This window comes from Lepidochelys olivacea (assembly GCF_965140295.1).
Source record: "Lepidochelys olivacea isolate rLepOli2 genome assembly, chromosome: 9".
Taxonomy (NCBI): Eukaryota; Metazoa; Chordata; order Testudines; family Cheloniidae; genus Lepidochelys; species Lepidochelys olivacea.
The window spans coordinates 35,719,577-35,730,295 of record NC_140419.1 but is presented as its reverse complement, the minus strand read 5'-3'; positions in this window follow the sequence as shown (position 1 = coordinate 35,730,295).

Genomic DNA, 10,719 nt, shown 5'->3' with positions numbered 1-10,719 from the left:
AGTTAAGGGGGCGCAAATATCTTTTTCCAGTAAACAGAGCAATTTGATATGGAGGGCAAACACACAAACATGAAACCCCAGGTCTTCATATTTAGAGCCGTTTTCAGAATAGGAGCACATTCTGCAACTCAGGAACTGTAATTATGTGTGACCTAATTGTGATCCCATTTACATCAATGTAAAGCTGAAGTTACACCACTGCATAAATCAATGGAATGGAAGTTAAACCACTGCAAAAGAAATCTCTGCATATCACTGGACAGACCACATGGGACCAATTTTGCACTGACTTTCACTCCTATTATCTTTAATGGGTGTAAGTTCAAAGTTTGGCTGTACAATTCCAGAAGTTTTGTCTGCTGATTCTAGTGTTTTGGTGGGTAGGGAAATATTGTAATTCCTCTCCTGTAAGCTGCACGTAATTCATCTGTCAAAACAGAAAGTCTCTCTATTTTCCATGGATATTTAAGATCTTATGGCCTTTTCCATAACAATTGGGTTTCTTTGGTATCCATCTCTAAAATTCCCTTCACTTATGCATGCTTATGCACAGTTTGCATTATTTTTCAATGTTGGCTGGCTATTGGAGCAAGCTAATGGATGTGAGAGAGAACCGCAGAGCATAACAAAAATGGTCAATGGTCATATATTATTACAATGTATTATTGTTTGTTTGCTTTACTGGCTTTACTGCATTTGCTATGTGGATGTCAAAATTAAATGTCTTGACCCACATGATGGAAGATGCATGCATTTTTATTTTTAAAACAAGTTTACCAAACTTCTTGATTCTCCAGAAGGTTTGATTAAAGTTTACTTGGAATTTGATGGCTAGTTCAGCTCAGTTTTCATGTTCAGTTTATACAAAACAGTACACTGTGGTTAAATATTCATTTATTGGGCTTTTGTCATCAGAGTAACACAAGCAAAGTGATTCTTTAGGCATAAAAAAGGTGCTAAGTGCATAAAGCAGAAATGCTGTTCCATAGCGCTGTACAATTAAAAAAAAGTGTGGTGTGTTTTTTTTTCAACTAGCATGAAATAAATGGGGAAGCAATTACCACAATGTCAAAAGTAAATATCACTTACCAGGTGATTACTTACAATTTACTCTTTGCATAGAGTAAACTAGAGTAACACCAAGTGTAATCTATTTATTTTCACTCATTTCCTTAGTTAAATGCAAATAGGTCCTTACAGCAAGTATTACAGGCTTTTTCACTGTGTGAGGCCAAATAACCTTATCTTTACCTATCAGCATAGTAGGGTAGAGTTTCACAACTGTTGTCTGTCTGTCTGGTTTTTGCAGGTGCAATTTTGCACCTGAATATATGTGCCTGCATTTTGCTGCCCAACAGTTACTGTAAATAATAGTAGTTAGACATCAAAATGCCTGGCCAGGGCATCACCCTCACTCAAGATGTGCACAGGAAGGGGGTATTATGCAGGTGAACTCTGGTGCCTGGTCCTTGGACTCTGCTGAGGGCTTTCCATGTGGTCAAATACACCTATGATGGGAGATGGAGTTGAGACAGGTCAAATGAGGGAAGGGGATGGCCAGGATATTGGCCAGAGAAAGAATAAGGGAATGTACATACCCCACAATCCGTCCCCATAGAAAATACTCCCAAGTGTGAATGCAGCCTGTGGCTGTTATCTGTGGGGAGGGAGAGTGGGACTGCTGAATGAGATGGCATCTCTGCAAGGAATTCTTGAGGAGATTTCCCAGTATAAAGTCCCCTCCTGCAGGTTTTACCATGGGAAGAGACTATCTGGTCCCTAATCTGCACCCACAAGCCAGGTATTGCAGCTGCAATTCATTAAATGTGGGTGCAAATATTTGCAAATATGATTTGCACCCACAAAAAAGGACATTGATGTTTGGCTGACAGTATGGCTATGTATTTACATCTATTCATAAGATGAGTATTATCCCATTTTGTATATAAATACACATGGTGAGTAACAGGTTTGTTTGTTTGTTTGTTTGTTTGCTGATAGTTCTGAAAAAAAAAAAAGATTCCGGTTGAACCAAATCCAACCTTTTTCAGAATTTTCAGCAAATTGAAAAACTCCCTTTTGGGTCAAATAAAACACTTTGTTCCAGGCACTTAGATTAATAAAACAGCCAGAGGATGGGCAGCAGCCTTTTTATAACCCACAGCGTTCACCTAGAATGTAGGAGACCCAGGTTTGAATCCCTCTTCTGAGCAAGGATTTAAAGCTAGGTCTTCCCTTACAAGGTGAATTTCCTAGCCACCAGCTATAGGCTATTCTGGAGTGGGTCTGTCCTATTCAAAGCTATTCCACTTTGTGTATATACATTAAATAATCACTGGATCAGCTGCTTGAACTCACGTCTCTCACTACCCATGTGATTGCCCTAACGTCCAAGCTATGGAGTCGTTTTCACACTCTTTTTCTGGCTCAATGACTAGTCAAGTATTTTATACACCGTGGCACAGCTTCAACAGGAGAAACTGAGAGAGAGCCCTCCTCCTCACTCCAAAATACCATATAGGCTGGTGGTAGGGCCTTCACAGGGGAGGGAGGAAGACCTAGATTCAAATGCCTGTTTCAGAGCAAGAATTTGAAGCTGCATCTCACATGTCCTAGATGAGTGTGCTCCTCAGTGGGCTGAAGATTATACCGGGGGGGGGGGGCACTACCTCCTCTGGCTGTTTTCTGAGTTCATTTAAGTCCCACTAAGAATGTAGCCTGGAAAATTGTTTTTTTTTAATTAGTAAATAATTTCTGGCCAACCAAACCTCCATTTGTTGACGAACTATTCGTCCAAAAAATTTCACCCAGCTCTATTTTATAGGATAGACAGTAAGGTACTGGACTGGGATTCAGGAGATCTGACTTCAATTCCCAGTTATGCTACAGGTTTCCTGATCACCTTGGGATAAATTTTTATTCATTTTGAATGAGGCGGTCAGGTTTTGGGCAATGGTGGTGGGGCTCAGTCTCTCTCTGCCTCAGTTCTCCCTTTATAAAATGCCAGTAATAATGTTTTCCTGCCTCACTTGGGTGTTGCAAGAATAAGTCCATTAATGTTTGCGAGGTGCTCAGATAGTGGATCGTGATGGAGCCATAAAAGGATGTACTGCAGATATGTATTTTCTATGTGTGTCTGCCTGTAAACACAAACACACATAGAATATATGATGATGTGATTTAAAAATGTCACTGATATACAGTTGGGAAAGCTTACAAGACAGAGGTGGAAAAGCCATAAACCAAGTCTCAGGTTATTCAACATAGGTGCCATTTTACTACTCCTTATCACCGTCAGGTATTTTGTATATGGCACACTATTATAAAAACTGTTTCAGGAATGTTTTATAGAGCTTTATTTTTCATAAACCTCCCTCCTCCAAAACAAGATGCCTCAGTACCATGAGTCAAAGACTACAGAGAGCGAAAAATTATAGCCAATGGAAATGTATAAAGCCCTAATCATTACCTAGAATAGCATTCATAGGGTTAATAATGTTACAATTTTGAGGTCCGATATTTGTCATCTCCATAGAGCTGAAGTGCTTTTAGCTATTGAAGAAAAGGGATTCTGGTCTTTCTAAGGTAAAAAGCACCATTTGTAGCCTGAAGATCTCAGACTTTTACACTTGTCACTGATTGACTATTGCCTGCCCTACACATCAGCCTGATTTAATTTTGGGCAAAGAAATTCCCCATTTGAAAATAAAGAAGGAAATACTTACCTGACTGGCAGTTTTTGGTGGCTGCTTTTTGAAGCTTTGCAGAGGTCTGTAACACTAGCAGCAATCCAGGGTTAGTGGTCAGAATGCAGGTGAAGTTGCTAATGATGCGTGATAAATGTAGCTTATCACATGGTTTTCACCATTCTGTTTTGTGTATATGAGAGCTACTGCAGAATTTATTGTTGCACAGTTCATTATTGCACCATTTTTGTTATTGTATTTACGGTTACAAAAAATCAAAAGTTTTGAGGTAAGTTGAGCGAATGCTGCAGTTTGTTATTTAGCTTCTTTCCATTGTGTACTATCTGTTTCTGTGGTACTGGTTTAGTTACCTAGGAAACAGCTGTAGAACAGAATTTAGTTATTCTGTCTGAATAAGTGTCTGTGATAGATTCATAATGCTTATCCCACTTGGGTCTTTAGGGAATTATCATGCATGCTCTTTGGTACTATTGGTATGATCCCAGGCACCACAAACTACATGTAAACAATTGTTGGCCCTGCCCAGTTAACAAAAGTATTTTGTAATTCTTGAAAGAGAGGGGCAGGGTCGACAATTTTCAAATATACTATGAGGCACATATGATATCTGAGAGAGAAGCCACAGGAGACCACAGCTGTCCAAAGTAAATGGGAACCGGAGTTGGACTGGTCACTTCAACTAAAGATAAAGGAGTTCAGCTGGAACAGATTGTGAGCTGTAGGAAATGTTGCCAGCAGCTCACCAAAGCTGTAGAGATAGGGAGAAGAACAGATGTCAGGGTCAAATCACCTGATCATTAGCCAGTAGAGTGAGGAGAGGGCTGCTTTATCATCCTATAGGAACCCTAATGAAAAACCAGATCACCAGAAGTTGAGGGAAGAGGGAGAGAATCCAGTACAATGCTGGGTACCATGGCCATCCTGAATTGGTTAACCATCATTGTACAGCATAGACCAATATCTCATTCATGCACTAAAGTAAGGGGAGTGTGAAAAAGCCTCTGTTTGCTCAGCCTTCGAGCTCCACTGCTGGGGTAGTGCTCCCATGCCTCACTTTCCTCACACAGTAGCCATTCCACCAAGTGATGTGAGCAGCCCACATTACCTGGCCAGAAGGCAAAGAGAAGCAGCCCTGTCCAGCCCTGTCCAGCTCCTAATGGGAGTCCTTACTTTGGCTCCATTCTCCATGTACTTTTTGGAGCAGGAACAGAGTGCTTTCCCCAAGCGTGAATTTGGGGAACAGAAAGAATATGGCCAAGCAGTTTCCCCTTCCACTGCACTTCCTCACAGTCCTACCCACCATAGTCTTGATGTGAAAAACTGGGCCCTTCTTGTTAACACTGCCTAACATATGTGAGCTAATCAGTTTCTCTACACTCAGGAGTTAGTGCTGCTGCAGCTACACTGATTGCAAGCTAGCGATTGCTATATTGCTATTCCCAACTATTAATAGGCCTTGGGCCCCTAAATATCTAATTAAGCAACCTATGTGACCATTTAAGGCATTGATCCTACAATTCATGACTTTTAGGCAGGCTGCACCCTTGATTAGCCCCACTGTAGTCAATGGGGCTCTGATCACATGCAATCAATTGCAGGATCAGGGCCTAAACATGAATTGAGGGGCCTACCTTTAGGTGCATGATTTTGGAAAGTTTCTTGGGAATGGAATTTTTTATTAGCTGCTTTTATTCATGTAGAATAGAAAAACAGTTATGATTTCTGTGAGTAGAAATGTTTTTAAAAGTGACTTAGCAGGAACTGTTGATATTTATATTAATAATGGTAAAAATAGTGCCTTTTACCAATATCTCCAATATCTTCAGCTTTCTACAGCAGTTGCCCAATATACTGCAGCATCTGTGCTTTAAGCTGTACTAACATTTTGGAATGGTACTCTCATGCTCTTTTATAAGGCATGTACTGATATTGTTTCCACTGACTGCAGAGTGAAAGTGCATTCATGGCTCACCCTTCTGTCCTGATTTATATACCTCAGTGCATCCTCAGTTTTGGTAGGGTTGTGCAGGATGGAAGTCAAAGCAGAATTTAGCCTTTAGAATTTAGTGTGTGTGTGTGTATTTGTATGTGATATATATATATATATTACTAATACTTTGACCTTAGCTCATTTCATCCAAAGCTTTCAAGGCATTGTACAAATGTAAGAAGATATTAGGAATCCCATTTTGCAGATAGGGAAACTGACTCGGATGTTGAGACATGCCAAAGGTTACACGAGTCAGTGGTAGACCTGCGAACAGAATCCTTTTGACTCCCAATTACCTGCTTTAACTAGTGTAGTATTTATTATGAGTAATATAGGTTCGCTTTGACACTGCATCAGCAAAAAAAAATCTAAATCACTGTTGCAAATCATGTGAAAAAAGCAGAGGAAACTGTTAAATGCAAAGCCTTGGTGTACAGGAAATTAAAGCATTTAAGAGGTTTCTGAATTTAACAGATGGGAATCTCTCGGCTATTGGTACATATAATGTTAAGAGTTTTAAAAGTTATTTATTTGAGATGAATTTATTACACTACAGATTATTATGTTTAAGAAGATCCCACTATTGCCTCTAGATGGCTCACCTGGAATTCCCATTGCATAGATCTTATCCAAAAATACACTCAGTACATTTTAATGCCATAATGGCTGACATTTCCAGCAGCAATAGAGGGTCAATCATGTAAATGTATTATATCTGTATAAAAACATCCTGGCAAATTGTATTGCCCTTTGTAGCAACAGGAATAACAGATTGATTAGGGACAGGGTAGATTTGAGTAAAGTAACATTCTATTAGTCATTACATGAGTTCCAGCCCAAGAATATCTTAAGGAGGCACTGTCTTTCTAGGTGTAATAAACACTTTCCAGGTGCAGTCCTTGCTGTGGTATAGGTGATGCAGTTGATGCTAATCATTATGTCATCTGTCTATAGTTTATCCATGTTTTAAATAATAAATGACGCTCTCCCCAGAGGAGCAGGACATGAACTACTGTATAGTTTCTAAGATACTGCTTTAAAAAAAAAGCTGGTGTTAGCCTAATATGAATTAAAATCTGCAAATGAGCTAACAAATTTTGTTTCTTCCCTTACTAAACAAGATAGCTCCTGTGGATTTGTGAATCCATATGGTACAGGATAAACGACGGAATATTTATTATTTCTTTCGGAAAAGTTCACTAAAAACCGCAAAAAAGTTGTAAGGGGACTAGAATACAGTAAAATGTACTTAACGTCAATAATATAAAAGTCAGACAAAACTATGCATGCTCTGAGAACCTGACAGGTTTGGTTTGGTTTGGTTTGGTTTTTTTCTGCCCCATAATGTGAAAGATGGCTAGATAGGCCAGTCCATTACAGAATATAAATATTGTGAATTGTATGTGGAATGCTTATAGAATATAATATTGTAAAGTGCTGTCGAAATTCCATGTCCTGTACATGGGTTTAAAATAATTACCTTATTGGCCCCTGTAATGTTTTACCCAATATTTTTAGCTGATATGACTTTCGTTAGAATTTGGATTTGTTGTTGGTTTTTTTTTTTAATGGTGAGATAATAATCAACAGGCAAACCATTTTGATCTTGCTGCTTTTTCTATCTGTAAACAAGAATGTAACATTCCTTTTATTTTTATCGTCCCAATACAAGGAATATCCTTGTCTCCAAGCCCCAGTGCTGTTCTCTATTGCCACATTTGTTCTGCAGATCATCCCTTTGACATCAATATGTATTCTACACACTGAACAAATGCAGAATAGACTATACAGAATCTTATGCACTGCAGCTTGGGGCAGAGAATATTTTTCTAGACTGTTACCCTGCCTACTAAAGTGCAAGTAAAGTAAAAAAAATCTCAATTTCCTGAGGTCTACAAAGATGAGGTGAAGATTTTGCAAATTTGATCCCCCTTTTCATAGTACAGTATTCATCATCATAGCACCTGCATACTATGCAAAAGCTAATCAATATATCCTCATACTGCCCCAGTGATGAAGGGAAGCACTTGTAGTCCAATTTTCACAGAGGAGGAACCCAGGCACCCAGAAATCATGTCGCTTGCCCAGGCTCATGGGAGTCTGTGGCACAGCTGGAATAGAATCCACATTCACCACACAACCATCCCTTCCTCTCTTGATGCACTGATGCAAAAAGGAACTTTTTCCCACTGCAAAGAAGCCAGAAGAAATATTCTCTACAGAATGAGGCCCCAACTTGGCAGATGACTTGCCTATTTATTGAAAGCTGCTGCATAAAGAAATTACTGAAACCCCAGGGAATCCAAGGGGGCCCAACATGATTCTCACAGAGCCACTCTGTCTCTTAATTGGCCCCACATCATTCTGCCCCACCTCCCTAACCGTGTGGCTTCATTGGAGCTCTGCTACCAGTGATTCTTCACTGCCACAGCTATGTGCAGAGGCCACAGGGGCAGAGAGCTCTGCAGAAGAAATAATAGATCTTTTATCAGCTTTTTATTGGATCAGGCTTCATGATCTTTTCCAGGAAATGTGTGCAACTAGAAGAGGGACCACATGCCTGCCATGACTGCACCTCAGCCCATGTTTCCACCCTCTACCTCGGTGAACCCTGGACCCACAGAATGCTTCCCGGGATCCTAGGATGAGAGGGCCAAAGAGGTGGTGACTGAATCTCACTTTCCTTTGTGCATGGCATGAGACAGATCCAAGCATGGAGGATCCTTTAGACCTACAGGTCCAGGTGAGACAGTACCCCACTATAATAAAAATACGCCCAGTACAAAGGTGTTACGCAGATTCAGAGTCTAGCTCTGAGCAACCACCCTGAAGTTAGAGACAAGTTTTAAGACTTGACTCCCAGAAATACACATGCTGTGCAGACTAGAAACTTACGGGAAGTCTGTTTTGTATGCCCACCCCTGCACTTTCATTGTACCTCCTGCTTCCAACCCCAGCTTCTTCCCTTACAGACGCTGAACTCACATCTGTGCCTGGCCTTCACCTCACAGGCAAGATGCACTCTCCAGTACCCACTCACCCTCTTTCTCAGACCTCTCAACTACCTTCATAACTGCTACTACATCGGGACACCTCCCCTTCCAGTCTGAAATCCACCTTCAATCTGAAAAACAGTAGGGTTTTGTGCCTCCATAGCTGTTTGGGGAGAAGCAGCTCTGCTGCCATTTTGGGGAAACTCCACTGACAGGCTAACTGGTGAGTCTGTGCAGTCATTAAGACGTGTAAGTGTGAGACTAAGAGTTGGAGGGATTCCAGAGGGAGGATTGGAATGTGGGGGCAGGCATTAGTGGGGAAAAATTCAACCCTTCCCACTCCCTGCTCACACACATTGAAAACTGAAAACATCCCACTTCCAATGCTCCTAGAAGAATTTCTTGCAGTTTGACACAACTAGCAAACTTAGCTCAGGAAATGCCCAGAGACCGAAGTTAGCACTGAAAATGAATATGTGCAGTAGAGCTGTAGGTGAGAAGAGAGGGTCTGTTTAGAACAAAGTCAAGGGCAACAGCTGAGCCATAATGTAGCTGCCTGCACTGTAGCTACTATGCCTTTTATATATACAGGAAACTTTGGTTTCCAGGGGTTCGCAGGCACAAACATCTCCTGACACCCCAAACCAAATAATCAGAAATAAATAACTCATGATGATATTGATAATAAAACCAGAGAATACCCATTCATAGAAATATGCATTACATCATTCTTCCTGGTTACATAGTGATTCATCACCATTTCCCTGCCTTTCTTTCTTTTGATTATCTTTGCTCATGGATCTCACAAATACTTTCCACCTAATTTTAGATATGTTTTTGTTTGCAATGTTAGATCTTAGAAAAAGCCCTTTTCAATGGGAGTGTTTTCTATAAGTAGGTCACTGCAATAAAGAGGTTAGACATGCAGGCTTTGCTGACAAGATATTTTGCTATCTAAAGCACTTAATGCTGCTTTTTTTTTTTAAGACACCCATTTGTTGACCTTTGTTTGGTGCTGGCTAAAGTGTCTTTCTGACCAGCTCATGAGAGTGGCATTAAAGGAGTGATGTATAGGACTAAATTTATACTTGCAATAAATAGACTAAAAATACCTCAACAAACAGGGTAAGCTGTAATTTTAAATTGTAACACTTCTAAAGAGCTTTCACTGATATCAGACGCTTCCAGGCTTGAATCAGCAAGGCACTGCATTTTAATCAACTAACTGTGAAACCATTGCCACAAAATTGCAACCAAAATGTTTGTATAATGTTATGTAGCTAAGGAAACAAACTTGGGCTTCTAGAATTACCTTATTAACTCATTCATAGCAATGGGCTCTTCAAAGGATTTTAGAAGAGTTACATGTTACGCTGCACAATTCTTTCTTTTTTCAAGGAGTAAACTAACATCTGAATTCAAGGATGGGTGGCCATAAAAATGGTTCTATTTTCCTTTATAAAAATTGTAAATTGATTGAAGAAAGAACAATGTTTCGTTTCATCGTTAGCAAAATGTACTGTTCCTAAAATGCATTTAATTACTGCACTGTATTTATACCGTTACTTCAAAAGTATTTCATTATGAGCGCTGCCCTTAATTTCAAACCCAACTTTTCATCTGTCCCACCACCCATTTGGCTACAATCTTGCTTTTTTGCTGTAAACTATTTACCTCAGAAATGATAAATCATGACAGTGAGGTTAGAGAAAATGTAATTGACATTAAAGAAATGAATTCCATCTAATTTTTAAAGTTTTTCTGCTCTATTCATTTTTTCTTGTCTTCTATTTGGACTTTACGCAGATGAACAATACTGTATTATTATTTATGTTATGCTGGTACCTAGAATTCCCAGTCATGGACCAGGACCCCACTGTGCTACATGTGGGTACAACTTCAGAAGCCCGAAAGATCTATCTGGAAAATTCTTTGTAAAACTGATCAGTTTGGAACTGAATATGAGTTTCCTCTGTGAAACAAAGCAAATGGTCAATGAAGTATTAAGGTTCTTCTAGGGGTGGAGGAA